Raw genomic sequence first — 21,900 nt, 5'->3', positions numbered from 1 at the left:
AACTATCATATAGTCTTCCATGATTGTTAACATTCAAAGCATATTTTTAGAACAAATAGCATCCGTCGAACACAGAGAAAGATAGAGGCTTAATGTTTCGCCTCCCAACTTATTTATCATATAGATAATTGTCAACAATAATAAGTCATGATCAAATATATTTGAATGGACATATATGCTTGGATCCTTACCCACCACATGATGCTTGCCAACTAAGAATAAATGAGGTTGAACTAATAAGGAATACTAATGACTCTTGCATAAAAGTAAATACATGAAAGTAAAAGATAGGCCCTTCACAGAGGGAAACAGAGGTTGTCATGCGCTTTTTAATTTTGGATATGCAAACCCTTAATGGAAAGGAACGTCACGTTGTATTGCCCTTTGTGATAGAAACTTCTATTATGCAGTTCGTCGCTTTTATTTCTTTACCATCACAAGTTCGTACAATGCTTGTTTTCCCTTACAATAAAAGACCATACATATTTGGGAGCAATTTTTATTACTTTTTGCACCGATGACAACTTACTTGAAGGATCTTATTCAATCCATGGGTAGATATGGTGGACACTCATGGCAAGAAACTGGGTTTAAGGGTTTTGGATGCACAAGTAGTATCTCTACTTAGTACAAATTTTTGGCTAGCAAAAGATCCTAAGCAAGCACCACATGTTGGAGGATCCATAACAATATAACTTCTATACAAATATACCCAAACATAACTCATTACATTGTCTTCCTTGTCCAACTTCAACTAATTTGCTCAAGTTTGAAAATAATTAGTGGGGCTCACAATCATAGAAGATGTCCAAGATATTATATATGAGGGAGAGGCATAAGCTAACGTACTTTCTCTACTTGGATCATATGCACTTATGATTGAAACTCTAGCAAGCATCCGCAGCTACTAAAGATCACTAAGGTAAAATCCAACCATAGCATTAAAGTATCAAGTCCCCTTTATACCATATGCAACAACCCACTTATCTCGGGTTTAAGCTTCTGTCACTCTAGCAACCCACTGTAAGAGAATCATGAAGATATCGCAACACCCTACAATGGGAATTCTTCACGTGTGCGCGACACGGAAGGCACCATAGGACAGCACCAAAATAAAACATACAACTCAAACCAATCTAGATCATCAATCAACCCAAAAGACAAAAGAAACTACTCAAAACATCATAGGATGGCAACACATCATTGGATCATAATATGTGGCATAAAGCACTATGCTCAAGTAAGAAATTACAGCGGGGTGCGGGAGAGTGGACCGCTTAAAAGAGATGAGGAAGGTGATGAACATGGTGATGTTGATGAAGATGATCACCGCGGTGATGGTTCTCCCGGTGGCACTCTGGCGCCACCAAGAGAGAGGGGGAGAGGGTATCCCCCTTGTGATTCCTCCTCCATGGCCTCCCCCTAGATGGGGAGAGGTTCTCCCTCTAGTCCTTGGCCTCCATGGTGATGACGGCCCCCTCCGGCTTCCTCCTACATGGCCTCCGATGATGATGGCCCCCTCCGGCAGGGTGCCAGAGAGGGCCTAGATTGATTTTTCATGGCTAAAGAGGCTTGCGACGACGGAACTTCCGATCTATGGTTCTTTTTGGAGGTTTGAGGATTGATAAGAATTTTTGGCGTCGGTCTCACGTCAAGGGGGTGGCCGAGGGGCCTACAAACCGTAGGGGCACGCCCTGGCGACTTGTCGCCACCTCGGTCACTTCCTGGTCTAGCTCCGGTGCTTCGGGGGTCTCTTTTGGTCCATAAAAAATCACCGTAAATTTTCATTTCATTTCAAGAACTTTTATTTCTGCACAAAAAACGACACCACGGTAGTTCTACTAAAAACAACGTCAGTTCGGGTTAGTTCTAATCAAATCATACTAAAACCATATAAAAATGTTGTAAACATGGCATGAATAATTCATAAAGTATAGATACGTTGGAGACGTATCAAGGAATCTCTCTCATTCAAGATTTTAGATCCAATGATTTTATTCAAACTGCTAATAAAATTAAAATATGCTCCAAACAAAACACATATCATGTGACGAATAAAAATATAGCTCAAAGTAAGGTATACCGATAGTGTTGAAGATGAAAGAGGGGATGCCTTCCGGGGCGTCCCCAAGCTTAGGAGCTTTAGTATTCCTTGAATATCACCTTGGGGTGCCTTGGTCATCCCCAAGCTTAGGGTTTTTCCACTCCTTATTCTCCTCATATCGACATCTCACTCAAAACTTGAAAACTTCAATCACACAAAACTTAACGGGACTTCGTGAGATTGGTTAATATGATAAAGACAAATCATTCACTTTGGTACTGTTAAGATAAGATTCATAATTGTTCTCACATAATGCCTACTATACTATATCATTCCTACAATTTATATTGAGCAATATAAGCCATAGAAACTAGAAAACAAGCAAACTATGCATTGAAAACAGTATCTGTCAGAAACAGAATAGTCTGTAATGATCTGAACAACAACCATACTTATGCTAATCCAAAATTTCTTAAACATTAGGACAACCTAGGCAATTTGTATATCAATCTTGTGTTAAAAAATCAGATCAAAATCATGCTTCTGTGATTTTTAAAATTCTGGCAATTAGCGCAAAAGTTTCTGTTTTTCAGCAAGATCAAATCAACTATCACCATAGATCATCCCAAAGGTCTTACTTGGCAGTTTATTGAAACAAAAGCTATAAAACATGATTACTACAGTATCATAATCATGAGAACACACAAAAATAGCAGGGGTAAATATTGGGTTGTCTGCCAACAAGCGCTTTTCTTTAATGCCTTTTTAGATAGGCATGATATTTTAATGATACTCTTCCAAGCCCAATTTCGATGATAATTTTATTCATAATCTAAAATATATAAGTGAAGTTCATATAGAATTCTACAATTAATATAGATTGACCAATATCCAAGCTCAAAATATATAAGTGAAGCACACGAAGCATTCTATAAAAGCACTCAAAAGATTTAAGTGAAGCACAAAGATCATTCTACTTCTACAAAGCCATACTCAAAAGATTTAAGTGAAGCACAAAGAGCAATCTATAAATCCATGAAGGACTATCTCAAACTAGCATAGTGCATAAAGGAAAAGGAAAACACAAAATACACATATCATGTGAACAAAACAAAAACAAAGGTATACCGATAATTGTTGAAGAATAAAGATGGGATGCCTTCTGGGGCATCCCCAAGCTTAGATGCTTGAGTCTCATTGAAATAATTACTTGGGGTGCCTTGGGCATCCCAAATCTTGAAATCTTGCCTCTCCTTGTTCCTCTTATATCGATAACTCCTCGATCTTTGAACACTTCATCCACACAAAACTTAATAAAACCCTCATGAGATCCGTTAGTTTAATAAAGCAAATCACTACCTTTAGGTACTATGTAAACTCATTACAATTTCATGTTGGCATTATATCTACTGTATCCAACTTCACCATGGTTCATACCCCCAATACTACCCATAGATTTATCAAAATAAGCAAACAACACATAGAAAACAGAATCTGTCAAAAAACAGGACAGTCCGTAGCAATCTGGAAACTTCGTATACTTTTATAACTCCAAAAATTCTGAAAAATTAGGAAAAATAAAACTTTGTATAGAAGTATTGTGTAAATTTTTTAGAAACTTTTGACGTTCTAGTAAAAATATAAATTCACGCACTATAGCCAAAATTTCTGATTTTGCACCGCACATAGGAAACAAGCAATCTAATCATCCTAAAGCCAAAAGTTGGCACATTATTTTTGTAATACAATGGATATATACAAGGTTATAATTATTTCTGAGAAACTTCCGTGAAAAATTCTACATTGTTTCCATGAGCATGAAAACAAGTGTTCAAGGTCGGCCCTCACTTCTCCAATGCATTACCTTCCAATCACTTCTCTTTTTGAAAAAAAGATTTTAGGCATAAGAGGCAAGTATTTTTTTTTATATTTTGCATTCTTTACATTTTTTTGTTTGTTTCACCCACAACTAAAGAAAACAGAAGGGAAAACAAAATCTACTTAGTGAAGAAAGCAAACAAGCACACACGAGAATATCAACCCCACGCTATTGCTCCCCGGCAACGGCACCAGAAAAGAGCTTGATAATCCCCAAGTGCAAGGAATCATCGTAGCAATTTCCAAAGGTGGAAGTGATAAGTATGGAGTGTCGAACCCACAGGGAGCTAAACGTAAGATCAATATTCTCTCAAGTCCTATCTAGCACTGATACGACTCTACGTACATCGAACGTTTGCGTCCATCTAGAAACGAGAAATAAAACTATGTTCTGGGTATGAACAGGATAGCTTTGCATGATATCGAAGAACTACAATATAAGAATAGATGATATTAACATAAAGTTAGAATATATTACTATATATTTAAAATAGCGAGTGTGGAATAATGATGGGTGGGTGTGCGGAATTATCCTAGGCAATTGTTAACAAGATCGGTAATAATTATTGCAATTTTATATGAGGGAGAGGCATAAGCTAACATACTTTCTCTACTTGGATCATATTCACTTATGATTGGAACTCTAGCAAGCATCCGCAACTATTAAAGATCATTAAGGTAAAACCCAACCATAGCATTAAAGTATCAAGTCCCCTTTATCACATATGCAACAACCCTCTTACTCGGATTTAAGCTTATGTCACTCTAGCAACCCACTATAAGCGAATCATGAACGTATTGCAACACCCTACAGTGGGAATCCTTCATGTGTGCGCGGCACGGAAGGCACCATAGGACAGCACCAAAAAAACATACAACTCAAACCAATCTAGAACATCAATCAACCCAAAAGACAAAAGAAATCTACTCAAAACATCATAGGATGGCAACATATCATTAGATCATAATATGTGGCATAAAGCACCATGTTGAAGTAGGGGATTACAGCGGGGTGCGGGAGAGTGGACCGCTTAAAAGAGATGAGGAAGGTGATGTAGATGAAAACGATCACCGCGGCGATGGTTCCCCCGACGGCACTCCGGCGCCACCGAGAGAGAGGGAGAGAGGGTCTCCCCCTTGTGCTTCCTCCTCCATGGCCTCCCCCTAGATGGGAAGAGGTTCTCCCTCTGGTCCTTGGCTTCCGTGGTGATGATGTCCCCCTCCGGCTTCCTCCTCCATGGCCTCCGGTGATGATGGCCCCCTCTGATACATCTCCGTCGTATCTACTTTTCCAAACTCTTTTGCCCTTGTTTTGGAATCTAACTTGCATGATTTGAATGGAACTAACCCGGACTGACGTTGTTTTCAGCAGAATTGCCATGGTGTTATTTTTGTGCAGAAATAGAAGTTTTCAGAATGACCTAAAAAATCAATGGAGATTATTTCTAGAAAATATAAAAAATATTGGCGAAAGAATCAGCAGAAGGGGGCCCACACCCTGGTCACAAGGGTCGGGGCATGCCCTCCGACCTTGTGGGCCCCCTGGACCTCCATCGACCTCAACTCCAACTCCATTTATTCACTTTTGGGGAGAAAAAAATCAAGGAGAAGGATTCGTCACGTTTTACGATACAGAGCCGCCGCGAAGCCCTGTTCTTCCTCGGGAGGGCAGACCTGGAGTTTGTTCGAGGCTCCGGAGAGGGGAATCCATCGCCATCGTCATCATCAACCATCCTGCATCACCAATTTCATGATGTTCACCGCCATGCGTGAGTAATCCCATCGTAGGCTTGCTGGACCGTGATGGGTTAGATGAGATTTACCATGTAATCAAGTTAGTTTTGTTAGGGTTTGATTCCTAGTACCCACTATGTTCTAAGATTGATGTTGCTATGACTTTGCTATACTTAATGCTTGTCACTAGGGCTCGAGTGCCATGATCTCAGATCTGAACCCTTTATATTTTCATGAATATATTAGTGCTCTTGATCCTATCTTGCAAGTTATAGTCACCTACTACGTGTTATGATCCGGCAACCCCGGAGTGACAATAGTCGGGACCACTCCCGGTGATGACCGTAGTTTGAGGAGTTCATGTATTCACTAAGTGTTAATGCTTTGGTCCAGTACTCTATTAAAAGGAGGCCTTAATATCCCTTAGTTTCCATTAGGACCCCGTTGCCACGGGAGGGTAGAATAAAAGATGTCATACAAGTTCTTTTCCATAAGCACGTATGACTATATTCGGAATACATGCCTACATTATATTGATGAATTGGAGCTAGTTCTGTGTCACCCTATGTTATAACCGTTGCATGATGAATGCCACCCAACATAATTATCCATCATTGATCCATTGCCTACGAGCTTTTCACATATTGATCTTTGCTACTTTACTTTTCCGTTGCCATAGTTACGATTGCTACAAAATTGCTACTGTTACCTTTGCCGCCATTACCGCTACTTCCATACTACTTTGCTACTAAATATTTTGCTACAGATATTAAGTCTTTCAGGTGTGGTTGAATTGGCAACTCAACTGCTAATACTCAAGAATATTCTTTGGCTCCCCTTGTGCCGAATCAATAAATTTGGGTTGAATACTCTACCCTCGAAAACTGTTGTGATCCCCTATAATTGTGGGTTATCAAGACCTTTTTCTGGCGCCGTTGACGGGGAGCATGGATCTATTCTTTGTGTCACTTGTGATTTATATTTGTTGATCACTATGAGGAATTTGAAAGATCAAAGAACTAAGATTTTTTCCCTCAACTACGAGGGGAGGTAAGGAACTGCCATCTAGCTCTGCACTTGATTCTCCTTCTGTTTTGAGTAAACTTGCGACACCTACACCTGCTATTGATTCCAATATGTCGCATGTTATTGATGATGCCACTTCTGCTTTGCATGATGCTTATGATGATACTACTTCTGTGCTTGATAATATTGTGCCACTAGGTGAATTTCTTGATGAACAATTTGCTAGGGTTAGAGAGAATGAAATTAGTGAAACTGATGATATTATTGAAGATTATGATTATGATTCTCCCCCTAGATATGAATTTCCCATTGTACCTGAGGGATATGTTATGGATGAAGAAACTGCTAGAGACTTCTTTGCTTGTAATGATAGAGAGGATCTTAAGAAATTGTTAGCCAAGCTGAAAGAAAAATCCTTGAATGCTAGAAATATGATCCCGCTTTTGCTACTTCACCTATCTTTGTTACTGATAAGGATTATGAATTCTCTGTCGATCCTGAGTTAATTACTTTGGTTGAATCTGATCCTTTTCATGGTTATGAATCTGAAACTATTGTGGCACAACTTACTAAATTCAATGATATAGCCATCCTATTTGCTCATGAGGAAAACAATTGTTATTACTATATTCTCAAACTATTTCCTTTCTCATTAAAGGGTGATGCTAAGTTATGGTTTAATTCTCTTGCTCCTGGTTGTGTGCGTAGTCCCCAGGATATGATATATTACTTCTCTGCAAAATATTTCCCTGCTCATAAGAAACAAGCTGCTTTAAAGGAAATAATTAACTTCGTGCAAATTGAAGAAGAGAGTATCCCACAAGCTTGGGGTAGGCTTCTCCAATTGCTTAATGCTTTTCCTGATCATCCCCTCAAGAAAAATGAAATACTTGATATCTTTTAAAATGGACTAACCGATGCTTCCAAAGACCACCTGGATAATTGTGTTGGTTGTGTTTTTAGGGAAAGAACTGCTGAGCAAGATGAATTGCTATTGAATAATATATTGAGTAATGAAAATGACTGGACACTTCCTGAACCAATTCCGAAGCCAACTCCGAAGAAAAGGGGTATTCTATTTTTCAGTCCCGAAGATATGCAAGAGGCAAAGAAATCCATGAAAGAAAAAGGTATTAAAGATGAAGATGTTAAGAATCTACCGCCTATTGAAGAAATACATGGTCTTGATAACCCGACACATGTAGTAGAGGTAAATTCTCTCCGTAGATTTGATGAAGGTGATATTCCTCATGATAAGTCTGCTAATCAATGCTTTGATGAGTTTGATAATTTTATTGTTAAATAAGAGAACTTAAATGCTTATGTTAGTAGACAATTGAAACGTAATGCTTACATGCTTGACCACTTGGGTAATTATATGAGTAGAACTATTAATGATCTTAAGCTTATTAGTAAACATGCTTCCATGGTTACAACTCAAGTAGAACAAGTACTTAAAGCTCGAGATGATTTCCTTAATGAGTTTAATAGTGACAATAATGATGATGCAGTTAGGTTATGACTAGAGGAACCTTTCTATCCTGAGGGTCATCCTAAGAGATTTATGCAAGATTCTCAGAGAATTAATACTAATGCACCTAGTCCTAGTAATAAAAAGAAAAAGAAACCTGATAGGGCTTTGCATGCTAGTGAACCTGCTATAGACACACCTGAGAATCCCAATGATATTTCTATTTCTGATGCTAAGACACAATCTGGTGATGAACATGAACCTAGTGATAATGTTAATAATTATGTTCATGTTGATGCTCAACCTAGCAATGATAATGATGTAGAGATTAAACCTGCTGTTGATCTTGATAACCCACAATCAAAGAATCAACATTATGATAAGAGAGACTTCATTGCTAGGAAACATGGTAAAGAAAGAGAACCATGGGTTCAGAAACCCATGCCCTTTCCTCCTAAGCCATCCAAGAAAAAGGATGATGAGTATTTTGAGCGCTTTGCTGAAATGATTAGACCTATCTTTTTGCGTATGCGTTTGACTGATATGCTTAAAATGCCTCCTTATTGAAGGAAATATACCCTAGAGGCAATAATAAAGTTGTTATTTATATTTCCTTATATCATGATAAATGTTTATTGTTCATGCTAGAATTGTATTAACCGGAAACTTAGTACATGTGTGAGCACATAGACAAAACAAAGTGTCCCTCGTATGCCTTTACTTGACTAGCTCGTTAATCAAATATGGTTATGTTTCCTGGCCATAGACATGTGTTGTCATTTGATGAACGGGATCACATCATTAGAGAATGATGTGTTGGACAAGACCCATCCGTTAGCTTAGCACAATGATCGTTTAGTTTTTATTGCTAATGCTTTCATCATGACTTATACATGTTCCTTTGACAATGAGATTATGCAACTCCCGAATACCGGAGGAACACCTTGTGTGCTATCAACGTCACAACATGAATGGGTGATTACAAAGATGCTCTACAGGTGTCTCTGATGGTGTTTGTTAGGTTGGCATAGCTCGAGATTAGGATTCGTCGCTTCGTGTATCGGAGAGGTATCTCTGGGCCCTCTCGGTAATGCACATCACTATAAGCCTTGCAAGCAATGTGACTAATGAGTTAGTCACGGGATGATGCATTACGGAACGAGTAAAGAGACTTGCCGGTAATGAGATTGAACTAAGTATGATGATACCGCGATCGAATCTCGGGCAAGTGACATACTGATGACAAAGGGAACAACGTATGTTGTTATGCGGTTTGACCGATAAAGATCTTCATAGAATATGTAGGAGCCAATATGAGCATCCAGGTTCCACTATTGGTTATTGACCGGAGATGTGTCTCGGTCATGTCTACATAGTTCTCGAACCCATGGGGTCCGCACGCTTAACGTTTGATGATGATTTGTATTATGAGTTTATGTGATTTGATGACCGAAGGTTGTTCGGAGTCCTGGATGAGATCATGGACATGACGAGGAGTTTCGAAATGGTCGAGACATAAAGATTGATATATTGGAAGGTTATATTCGGACACCGGAATGGTTCGAGTCGTTTCGGATAAGTTTCGGAGTACCGGGGGTTATCGGACCCCCTCCCCCGCCCCAGGAAGTTATTGGGCCTCATGGGCCTAGTGGTGGAAGAGAGGAGGTGGGACAAGGAGTGGTGCACGCCCCCATAGCCCAAACCGAATTGGACTAGGGTTGGGGGGCGACCCCTCCCTTTCCTTCTCTCCCCTCCTCCTTCCCCCTTCTCCTTGTGGGAATAGGAAAGGGGGGAGGGGCGAATCCTACTTGGAGTAGGGCCCCCCCCTTGGGCGTGCCACCCTTGGCCGGCGTCCTCCTCCCTCCCTCCTTTATATACGTGGGGAGGGGGGCACCCTAAAACAGACAAGTTGATCTTTTAGCCGTGTGCGGTGCCCCCCTCCATAGTTACACACCTCGGTCATATCGTCGTAGTGCTTAGGCGAAGCCCTGTGCTGGTAACTTCATCATCACCATCACCATGACATCATGCTGACGGAACTGTCCCTCGGCCTCAACTGGATCAAGAGTTTGAGGGACGTCACCGAGCTGAATGTGTGCATATCGCGGAGGTACTGTGCGTTTGGTACTTGGATCGGTTGGATCGCGAAGACGTTCGACTACATCAACCGTGTTACTAAACACTTCCGCTTTTGGTCTACGAGGGTATGTGGACACACTCTCCCCGCTCGTTGCTATGCTTCTCCTAGATAGATCTTGCATGATCGTAGGCAATTTTTTTGAAATACTGTGTTCCCCAACGGTGGCATCTGGGCCAGGTCTATGCGTAGATGTTATATGCACGAGTAGAAACACAATGAGTTGTGGGCGATAATAGTCATACTGCTTACAACAACGTCTTACTTTTATTCGGTGACGTTGTTGGATGAAGCGTCCCAGACCGACATTACGTGACCGCGTTCATGAGACTGGTTCTACCGACGTGCTTCGCACATAGGTGGCTAGTGGGTGTCTGTTTCTCCAACTTTAGTTGTATCGAGTTTGACTACGCCCGGTCCTTGTTGAAGGTTAAAACAGCACACTTGACGAAAAATCGTTGTGGTTTTGATGCTTAGGTAAGAACAGTTCTTGCTAGAAGCCCGTAGCATCCACGTAAAACTTGCAACAACAAAGTAGAGGACGTCTAACTTGTTTTTGCAGGGCATGTTGTGATGTGATATGGTCAAGACGTGATGAGATATAAATTGTTGTATGAGATGATCATGTTTTCTTAAACTTATCGGCAACTGGCAGGACCCTTCTGGTTGTCTCTTTATTGCATAAGATGCAAGCGCCATGTAATTGCTTTACTTTATCGCTATGCGATAGCAATAGTTGCAAAAGCAATAGTTGGCGAGACGACCATGTGACGACACGTTGATAAAGATCAAGATGATGGAGATCATGGTGTCATGCCAGTGACGATGGAGATCATGACGGAACTTTGGAGATGGAGATCAAAGGCACAAGATGATGATGGCCATATCATGTCACATATTTTGATTGCATGTGATGTTTGTCTTTTATGCATCTTATTTTGCTTAGTACAGCGGTAGCATTATGAGATGATCCCTTACTAAAATTTCAAGGTACAAGTGTTCTCCCTGAGTATGCACCGGTGCGACAGTTCTTCGTGCTGAGACACCATGTGATGATCGGGTGTGATAAGCTCTACGTTCACATACAAGGGGTGCAAGCCAGTTTTGCATATGCACAATACTCGGGTTAAACTTGATGAGCCTAGCATATGCAGATATGGCCCTCGGAACACTGAGACCGAAAGGTCGAATGTGAATCGTAGTAGATATGATCAACATAGTGATGTTCACCATTGAAAGCTATTCTCACGTGATGATCGGACATGGTTTAGTTGATATGGATCACATGATCATTTAGATGACTAGAGGGATGTCTATCTAAGTGGGAGTTCTTAAGTAATATGATTAACTGAACTTAAATTTATCATGAACTTAGTCCTGATAGTATTTTGCATGTCTATGTTGTAGATTAATAAGCTCGCATATAGCTTCCCCATTTATTTTTGATATGTTCCTAGAGAAAAATAAGTTGAAAGATGATAGTAGCAATGATGCGGACTAGGTCCGTGATCTGAGGATTATCCTCATTGTTGCACAGAAGAATTATGTCCTTGATGCACCACTAGGTGACGGACCTATTGCAGGAGCAGATGCAGAGGTTATGAACGTTTGGCAAAGCTCGGTATGATGACTACTTGATAGTTTAGTGCGCCATGATTTACGACTTAGAAACAGGACTTCAAAAACGTTTTGAATGCCACAGAAAATATAAGATGTTCCAAGAGCTGAAATTTGTATTTCAGACTCATGCCCGGGTCAAGAGGTATGAGACCTCTGACAAGTATTTTGCCTACAAGATGGAGGAGAATAGCTCAACTAGTGAGAATGTGCTCAGAGTTTCTGAGTACTACAATCACTTGAATCAAGTGGGAGTTAATCTTCTAGATAAGATAGTGATTGACAAAGTTCTCTAGTCACTATCACCAAGTTACTAGAACTTCGTGATGAACTATAATATGTAAGGAATGACGAAAACGATTCGCGAGCTCTTCGCGATGTTGAAATCAGCAAAGGTAGAAATCAAGAAAAGCATCAAGTGTTGATGGTTGACAAGACCACTAGTTTCAAGTAAAAGGGCAAGGGAAAGAAAGGGAACTTTAAGAAGAATGGCAAGCAAGTTTGCCACTCCCGTGAAGAAGCCCAAAGCTAGACCCAAACCTGAAACTGAGTGCTTCTACCACAAAGGAAATGGTCACTGGAAGTGGAACTGCCCTAGATACTTGGCGGATAAGAAGGATGGCAAAGTGAACAAAGGTATATTTGATATACATATTATTGATGTGTACTTTACTAGTATTCATAGTAGCCCCTGGGTATTTGATGCTGGTTCAGTTACTATGATTAGTAACTTGAAATAGGAGTTATAAAATAAACAGAGACTAGATAAGGGCGAGGTGATGATGTGAGTTGGAAGTGATTCCAAGGTTGATAAGATCACCATCACACACTCCCTTTACCTTCGGGATTAGTGTTGAACCAAAAATAAATGTTATTTGGTGTTTGCGTTGAGCATGAATATGATTGGATCATGTTTATTGCAATACGGTTATTCATTTAAGTCAAAGAATAATTGTTGTTCTATTTAAATGAATAAAACCTTCTATGGTCATACACCCAAGGTGAATGGTTTATTGAATCTCGATTGGAGTGATACACATATTCATGATATTGATGCCAAAAGATGCAAAGTTGATAATGATAGTGCAACATACTAGTGGCATTGCCGTTTAGGTCATAACAGTGTAAAGCGCATGAAGAAACTCCATGCGGGTGGACTTTTGGAATCACTTGATTATGAATCATTTGATGCTTGCGAACCATGCCTCATGGGCAAGATGACTAAGACTCTGTTCTCTAGAACAATGGAGCGAGCAATTGACTTCTTGTTAATAATACATACTAATGTATGCAGTCTGACGATTGTTGAGGCTCGCGGCCGGTATCATTATTTTCTGACCTTCATAGATGATTTGAGCAGATATGGGTATATCTACTTGATGAAACATAAGTTTGAAACATTTGAAAAGTTCAAAGAATTTTAGAGTGAAGTGGAAAATCATCATAACAAGAAAATAAAGTTTCTACAATCTGATCATGGAGGTGAATATTTGAGTTACGAGTTTGGCCTTCATTTGAAAGAATGTGGAATAGTTTCATAGCTCACGCCACCTGGAACACCACAACGTAATGGTGTGTCTGAATGTCGTAACCGTACTTTATTAGATATGGTGTGATCTATGATGTCTCTTACCGATTTACCACTATCATTTTGGGGTTATGCATTAGAGACAGTTGCATTCACATTAAATAGGGCACCATCTAAATCCGTTGAGATGACACTGTATAACTATGGTTTGGCAAGAAACCAAAGCTGTCATTTTTTAAAGTTTGGGGTTGCGATGCTTATGTGAAAAAGTTTCAAACTGATAAGTTCGAACCCAAATCGGAGAAGTGCGTCTTCATAGGATACCCAAAAGAAATTGTTGGGTACACCTTCTATCACATATCCAAAGGGAAGATATTTGTTGCTAAGAATGGATCCTTTCTAGAGAAGGAGTTTCTTTGAAAGAAGTGAGTGGGAGGAAAGTAGAACTTGATTAGGTAATTGTACCTTCTCCCGAATTGGAAAGTAGTTCATCACAGAAATCAGTTCCAGTGATGCCTACACCAATTAGTGAGGAAGTTAATAATGATGATCATGAATCGTCGGATCAAGTTACTACTGAACCTCGTAGGTCAACTAGAGTAAGGTTAGCACCAGAGTGGTACGGTAATCTTGTTCAGGAGGTCATGTTACTTGACCATGACGAACCTACAAACTATGAGGAAGCGATGATGAGCCCAGATTCCGTGAAATGGCTTGTGGCCATGAAATCTGAGATGGGATCCATGTATGAGAACAAAGTATGGACTTTGATTGACTTGCCCGATGATTGGTAAGCCATTGAGAATAAATGGACCTTCAAGAGGAAGACGGACGCTGATAGTAGTGTTACTATCTACAAAGCTCGAATTGTCGCAAAAAGTTTTATACAAGTTCAAGGTGTTGACTACGATAAGATTTTCTCACTCGTAGCGATGCTTAAGTCTGTCCGAATCATGTTAGCAATTGCCACATTTTATGAAATCTGGCAAATGAATGTCAAAACTGCATTCCTTAATGGATTTCTTAAAGAAGAGTTGTATATGATGCAACCAGAAGGTTTTGTCGATCCTAAAGGTGCTAACAAAGCGTGCAAACTCCAGCGATCCATCTATGGACTGGTGCAAGCATCTCGGAGTTGGAATATATGCTTTGATAAAGGGATCAAAGCATATGGTTTTATATAGACTTTTGGTGAAGCCTGTATTTACAAGAAAGTGAGTGGGAGCACTATAGCCTTTCTGATAAATATATGTGAATGACATATTGTTGATTGAAAATGATGTAGAATTTTCTGGAAAGCATAAAGGAGTGTTTGAAAGGATTTTTTCAAAGAAAGACCTCAGTAAAGCTACTTACATATTGGGCATCAAGATCTATAAACATAGATCAAGACGCTTGATAAGACTTTCGATGAGTACATACCTTGATAAGATTTTGAAGGAGTTCAAAATGGACCAGTCAAAGAAGGAGTTCTTGCCTGAGTCGTAAGGTGTGAAGTTGAGTAAAGACTCAAAACCCGACCACGGCAGAAAATAGAAAGAGAATGAAAAGTCATTCCCTATGCCTCAGTCATAGGTTCTATAAAGTATTCTATGTTGTGTACCAGACCTATTGTGTACCTCACCATGAGTTTGGTAAGAGGGTACAATAATGATCCAGGAGAGGATCACTGGACAGCGGTCAAAATTATCCTTAGTAGAATAAAGACATGTTTCTCGGTTATGGAGGTGACAAAAAGTTCGTCGTAAAGGGTTTCATCGATGCAAGCTTTGACATTGATCTGGATGACTCTAAGTCTCAATCTAGATACATATTGAAAGTGGGAGCGATTAACTAGAGTAGCTTCGTGCAGAGCATTGTATACATAGAAAAATTGCAAAATACATACGACTCTGAATGTGGCAGACCCATTGACTAAACTTCTCTCACAAGCAAAACATGATCACTTTTGGGTGTTAATCACATAGCGATATGAACTAGATTATTGACTCTAGTAAACCCTTTGGGTATTAGTCACATGGAGATGTGAACTAATCACATAAAGATGTGAACTATGGTGTTAAATCACATGACGATGTGAACTAGATTATTGACTCTAGTGCAAGTGGGAGACTGAAGAAAATATGCCCTAGAGGCAATAGTAAAGTTGTTATCTATATTTCCTTATATCATGATAAATGTCTAGTATTCATGCTAGAATTGTATTAACCGGAAACTTAGTACATGTGTGAGCACATAGACAAAACAAAGTGTCCCTAGTATGCCTTTACTTGACTAGCTCATTAATCAAATATGGTTATGTTTCCTGGCCATAGACATGTGTTGTCATTTGATGAACGGGATCACATCATTAGAGAATGATGTGTTGGACAAGACCCATCCGTTAGCTTAGCACAATGATCGTTTAGTTTTTATTGCTAATGCTTTCATCATGACTTATACATGTTCCTCTGACAATGAGATTATGCAACTCCCGAATACCGGAGGAACACCTTGTGTGCTATCAACGTCACAACATAAATGGATGATTATAAAGATGCTCTACAGGTGTCTCCGATGGTGTTTGTTAGGTTGGCATAGCTCGAGATTAGGATTCGTCGCTTCGTGTATCGGAGAGGTATCTCTGGGCCCTCTCGGTAATGCACATCACTATAAGCCTTGCAAGCAATGTGACTAATGAGTTAGTCACGGGATGATGCATTACGGAACGAGTAAAGAGACTTGCCGGTAATGAGATTGAACTAAGTATGATGATACCGCGATCGAATCTCGGGCAAGTGACATACCGATGACAAAGGGAACAACGTATGTTGTTATGCGGTTTGACCGATAAAGATCTTCATAGAATATGTAGGAGCCAATATGAGCATCCAGGTTCCGCTATTGGTTATTGACCGGAGATGTGCCTCGGTCATGTCTACATAGTTCTCGAACCCATGGTGTCCGCACGCTCAATGTTCGATGATGATTTGTATTATGAGTTTATGTGATTTGAAGACTGAAGATTGTTCGGAGTCCCGGATGAGATCACGGACGTGACGAGGAGTCTCGAAATGGCCGAGACATAAAGATTCATATATTGGAAGGTTATATTTGGACACCGAAATGGTTCGGGTCGTTTCAGATAAGTTTCGGAGTACTGGGGTTACCGGACCCCCCCCCCCCCGGAAGTTATTGGGCCTAGTGGTGGAAGAGAGGAGGTAGGCCAAGGAGTGTCGCGCGTGCCCCCTAGCCCAGACCGAATTGGACTAGGGTTACGCCCCCCCTTTCCTTCTCTCCTCCTCCTCCTCCTTCCCCCTTCTCCTTGTGGGAATAGGAAGTGGGGTGAATCCTACTTGGAGTAGGACTCCCCCCCTTGGGCGCGCCACCCTTGGCCGGCCTCCTCCTCCTCCCTCCTTTATATACGTGGGGAGGGGGCACCCTAGAGCATACAAGTTGATCTTTTAGCCGTGTGCGGTGCCCCCTCCACAGTTACACACCTCAGTCATATCGTCGTAGTGCTTAGGCGAAGCCCTACGCTGGTAACTTCATCATCACCATCACCACGCCGTCATGCTGACGAAACTCTCCCTCAGCCTCAACTAGATCAGGAGTTCGAGGGACATCACCGACCTGAACGTGTGCAGATCGCGGAGGTTGTGCGTTCGGTACTTGGATCGGTTGGATCGCAAAGACGTTCGACTACATCAACCGCGTTACTAAACGCTTCCGCTTTCGGTCTACGAGGGTACATGGACACACTCTCCCCGCTCGTTGTGTGATCGTAGGCAATTTTTTTGAAATACTACGTCCCCCAACACTTATGCTAAGTATATGAAAGATATTGTTAATAATAAAAGAAAGATACCGAAAGCTGAAATTTCCACCATGCTTGCTAATTATACTTTTAAGGGTGGAATACCAAAGAAACTTGGAGATCCAGGAGTACCAACTATACCATGCTCCATTAAAAGAAACTATGTTAAAACTGCTTTGTGTGATCTTGGAGCCGGTGTTAGTGTTATGCCTTTCTCTTTATAGCGTAGACTTGAATTGAATAAGTTGACACCTACTGGAATCTCTTTGCAGATGGCTTATAAATCAACTGCTATACCCATCGGTATTTGCGAGGATGTGCCTGTTGTGGTTGCAAATGTTACTATCTTAACGGACTTTTGTTATTCTTGATATTCCCGAGGACGACAATATGTCGATTATCCTTGGTAGACCCTTTTTGAATACTGCAGTGGCTGTTATTGATTGCAACAAAGGCAATGCCACTTTTCATGTTAATGGTAATGAGCATACGGTACACTTTTCGAAGAAACAACCTCAAGTTCATAGTATCAATTCTATTGGAAAAATTTCAACTATCACTATTGGAGGTTTTGAATTCCCTCTTCCTACTGTCAAAAAGAAATATGATATTCTTATTGTTGGGGACATGCATATCCCCATTGAGGTAACCTAGTGTTATTCGAAAGTTCTCCGGTTTCATGTCATTCGGTAGAAGGTTGTTAATAAGACTTGATCAACCTTGTTAATGGATTCCTTTTGATGAGCATGAGATGGATGAATTTAGAAAGCACAACTCTCTGTACCCTTCTTTTACGTTCTATTATTTAGATTAAATAAAGCAAAAATAGTATTTTCTGTCTGTTTTTTGAATTATCCATGCAATAATAAATGTCTCGAAAATAAAAATTCTCCAAATGCCCTGAAAATTTAGTATGATTTTAATGCAATATTTAAGAATTTCTGGTACAAAGAACACACCATGGGGCCTCACCAGTTGGCTACAAGGGTGGAGGGCGCGCCCCCTGACCTGGTGGGCCCCACGTGGGCTCCCTCCACTTATTCTAGCACTATTTCATTCCTTCTTCCTCTAGAAAAAATCACTCCATAGCTCAAACTCGTGTTCTTGCTCATGTTGCTGCCATTTCGATCTCCTTGCTCAAAGCTCCATTCACAAAACTGTTTTGGGCGATTGTTCTTCGGAATGTGAATCCTCCAATGGTTCAATTAGTTTTTGTTCTAGTGCTTTATTCATTGCAAATTTTTGTTGCTGTAGTGACCATGTTCTTGAGCTTGCATGTCAAATTTATATGGTTCAAAGTAGTTTTGATGCATGATATAGCTTCTAGGCACTTGTAGGAGTAGTTGCTATCAATTTTGTTGAGTTTGGTTCACTTTTATTTTGAGTCACTAAAAATTTCAGAAATTTTCAGAAGAAGAAAATGTTGAGGAGATTGTTGAGAGGCTCCTCGAGCCGAGGTTCGAAGGAAAAAGAAAACAAGGAGAAGGAAAAGCCCAAGTGCAATCTTCCTCGCGCCACAGGAGATTTGGCTGTGTGAATGGCCATGTGATGCATTCTTACAAGCAGCCGTAATTTATGATGATTTTTATTATTTTGCTAGGAATGCATGCGTCACAGACTTCCCCCTCGACCACTGTGATCAGTACCTCCTACTCACTAATACTTTCGTGCAAAAAATTCATTTTCATGCTAGAAAATCACCACCCACAGTAGACTTTTACTTATATGATGAGTACAAGGAAATGATGCTTTATGACTTTTGTGAGACATGTAAATTACCTTATGAGGGTAGCATCGAGGAACCACGTCCTAGTGATGTGGAAGGTTTAATTGCTGAAATTACCATAGGGGAAAACAGAGGAGTGTCGGGAGCGAGAGTGGCTAGTATTCATTTCCCTATTTTACGCTGTTACTCATTATTTGCTAGAAGATGTTTAATTGGTCATGGAGAGAGTGGAGGCCTTAGTGCCCCCGACCTCGCTATTTTGCGCCACACTTTACATAGAGATAGAACTTACAGTTTAGGCGCTATGGTTGCTAAATGGTTGAGTATGAACCGTACAAAGGGTCCTATTTTTGGAGGTATCTTCGCCTCCCGCCTTGCTAAACACTTTGAGATACCCACTAGGCACTATGAAAAAGAAGAGAAACTGCTACCCACTATATATTTAGATTATGACAGCGTGCTAGCACATAAGTTTATTTGCCATGATGAGGAAAAGAGACTTATTTATAATTTGGTATTTATCGAGGTCACCTTTTAGATTATTACCTTGCCTGCACCTGTTTTGTTCGATATTCATTCAGGCAGGTACTTCGTTTTGCCCACGGACATTCGTGCATACTGGGAGGGGACACGATCCCCACCTCCCGAGCTAGAGCCATCACCTGATCCATACAAGGAGTCTATTTATCAGTGGGATCCACAGGAGCTCGCTAACCAGTGGAACCCCCTGAATCCTCCTCGGTACACCGGAGAGAACTACTTTGAGGCTTAGACCAACTTAGGCCAAAAGCCTAAGCTTGGGGGAGTACGTATTGCTCACCGACATTACATTCATGTTCACACACTCATTTCAGTTGTCGGTGTTCATACTTTTTCATTGTAATATCCATGTTAGTTTATTTCTTTTTCCCGCTTTCTTCTTGTGTATTTGAAAAACCTTAAGAAAAAAATAGGCGTAGTTAGTTTACTTCCCTTGCATGCTTATTTATAATATTAAAAGAAAACCCAAAAAGATTTCTCGTGCCTTGTTGGGAGCTTTCCCGTATAAATAGTTTTTCTCGTTCTTGTTCTACTTTCTTCAAAAAAACTAAAACTCCAAAAATATTTCAGTGTGTTTCTTTGAAATTCTTTTCTTTTCTTTGGGGGTCGAGAGGAGAAGACCACGATGACAATGTTGAGTGTCTCTCATATGCATTATTGTTGATCTAACAAAGAGCCCATATTACCTTGTCTTCTCCTTCAAATAAATGTTTGCAGATTCTAGCTTAGTCCAATGCATGTGCACTGTTATTTTTATCCACACCGTTCGGTCATGCAAGTGAAGGCAATAATGACAATATATGATGAAATGATTGAGATGAGGAAAAGTTGGTAAACTTGACCTATCTTGTTTTTGTAAATATGATTAGTTCATCGTTCCTGATTTAGCCTATTATCAATGAAACATGTTTGTAATGACAGTTAGAGATTATAGTTACTCATGCATGCTTAATTAGCTAGGAGTTTATACTGGTTTACCTGGCGTGCCAACATGGAAATTAAAATGGTTGTGATGTAGTATGATAGGATGGTATCCTCCTTTGAATGATTCGAGCGGCTTGACTTGGCACACGTTCACGCATGTAGTTGAAACAAAATCAACATAGCCTCTACGATATTTATGTTCATGGTGATTTATATCCTACTCATGCTTGCATCAATGTTGGTTAATCTCAATGCATGTTTATGACTGTTGTCGCTCTCTAGTTGGTCGCTTCTCAGTCTCTTTCTAGCCTTCACTTGTACTAAGTGGGAATACTGCTTGTGCCTCCACTTCCATAAACCCCAAAGTTGTTCCATATGAGTCCACCATACCTTCCTATATGCGGTATTTACCTGCCGTTCCAAGTAAATTTGCATGTGCCAAACTCTAAACCTTCAAATGATAATCTGTTTTGTATGGTCGAATAGCTCATGTACCAACTAGGGTTGTCCATATCTTCCATGCTAGGTGGGTTATTCTCATGATGAGTGGACTCCGCTCATCATTCACGAGAAAATGGCCGGTAACCGGGATGCCCAGTCCCATGCTCAAATCAAATCAAAATAATTGCAAACAAAACTCCCCCAAGATTATTGTTAGTTGGACGGTACCCGTTGTTTTGGACCAGCCGTGGAGTGTGCTTGTTGGTGATGGGGAGTATTAACTTTACCATTCTGTTTACCGCTCAAAATTTATTTATTTCTATTTCAAAACTCGAGTTTTGGCACCTCTGCAAATCCCTGCTTCCCTCTACGAAGGGCCTATCTATTTACTTTTGTTGCTGAGTCATCATCCTCTTATAAAAAGCACCAGTTAGAGAGCACTACTGTCATTTGTATGCATTGTTATTAATTTATATTGAGTATGACTGTGACTGGATCTCTTTTACCATGAATTACAATGTCTAGTCAGTCCTTAATCTTCAGGGGTGCTCTGGATTTATGTTTTGCGGCCTCAGAAAGGGCTAGCGAGATACCATCTTGTTATATCATATCATGATTGTTTTGAGAAAGTGTTGTCATCCGAGATTTATTATTATTGCTCGCTAGTTGATTATGTCGTTGATTTGAGTAAATGTGAGACCTAAAAGTTATTGTGAATATGGTTAGTTCATAATCTTTGCTGAAAACTTGAATGTTGGCTTTACATATTTGCAACAACAAGATCAAACAAAGTTTGTAAAAGTTTTTCTTTATCGCTTCCAGTTTATCAATTGAATTGCTTGAGGACAAGCAATGGGTTAAGCTTGGGGGAGTTGATACGTCTCCATCGTATCTACTTTTCCAAACTCTTTTGCCCTTGTTTTGGACTCTAACTTGCATGATTTGAATGGAACTAACCCGGACTGACGCTGTTTTTAGCAGAATTGCCATGGTGTTATTTTTGTGCAGAAATAAAAGTTCTCAGAATGACCTGAAAAA

The sequence above is a fragment of the Triticum aestivum genome, chromosome 2B (assembly GCF_018294505.1).
Source record: "Triticum aestivum cultivar Chinese Spring chromosome 2B, IWGSC CS RefSeq v2.1, whole genome shotgun sequence".
NCBI lineage: Eukaryota > Viridiplantae > Streptophyta > Magnoliopsida > Poales > Poaceae > Triticum > Triticum aestivum.
The sequence above is the reverse complement of the archived record's forward strand: the minus strand, read 5'-3'. Positions refer to the sequence as shown.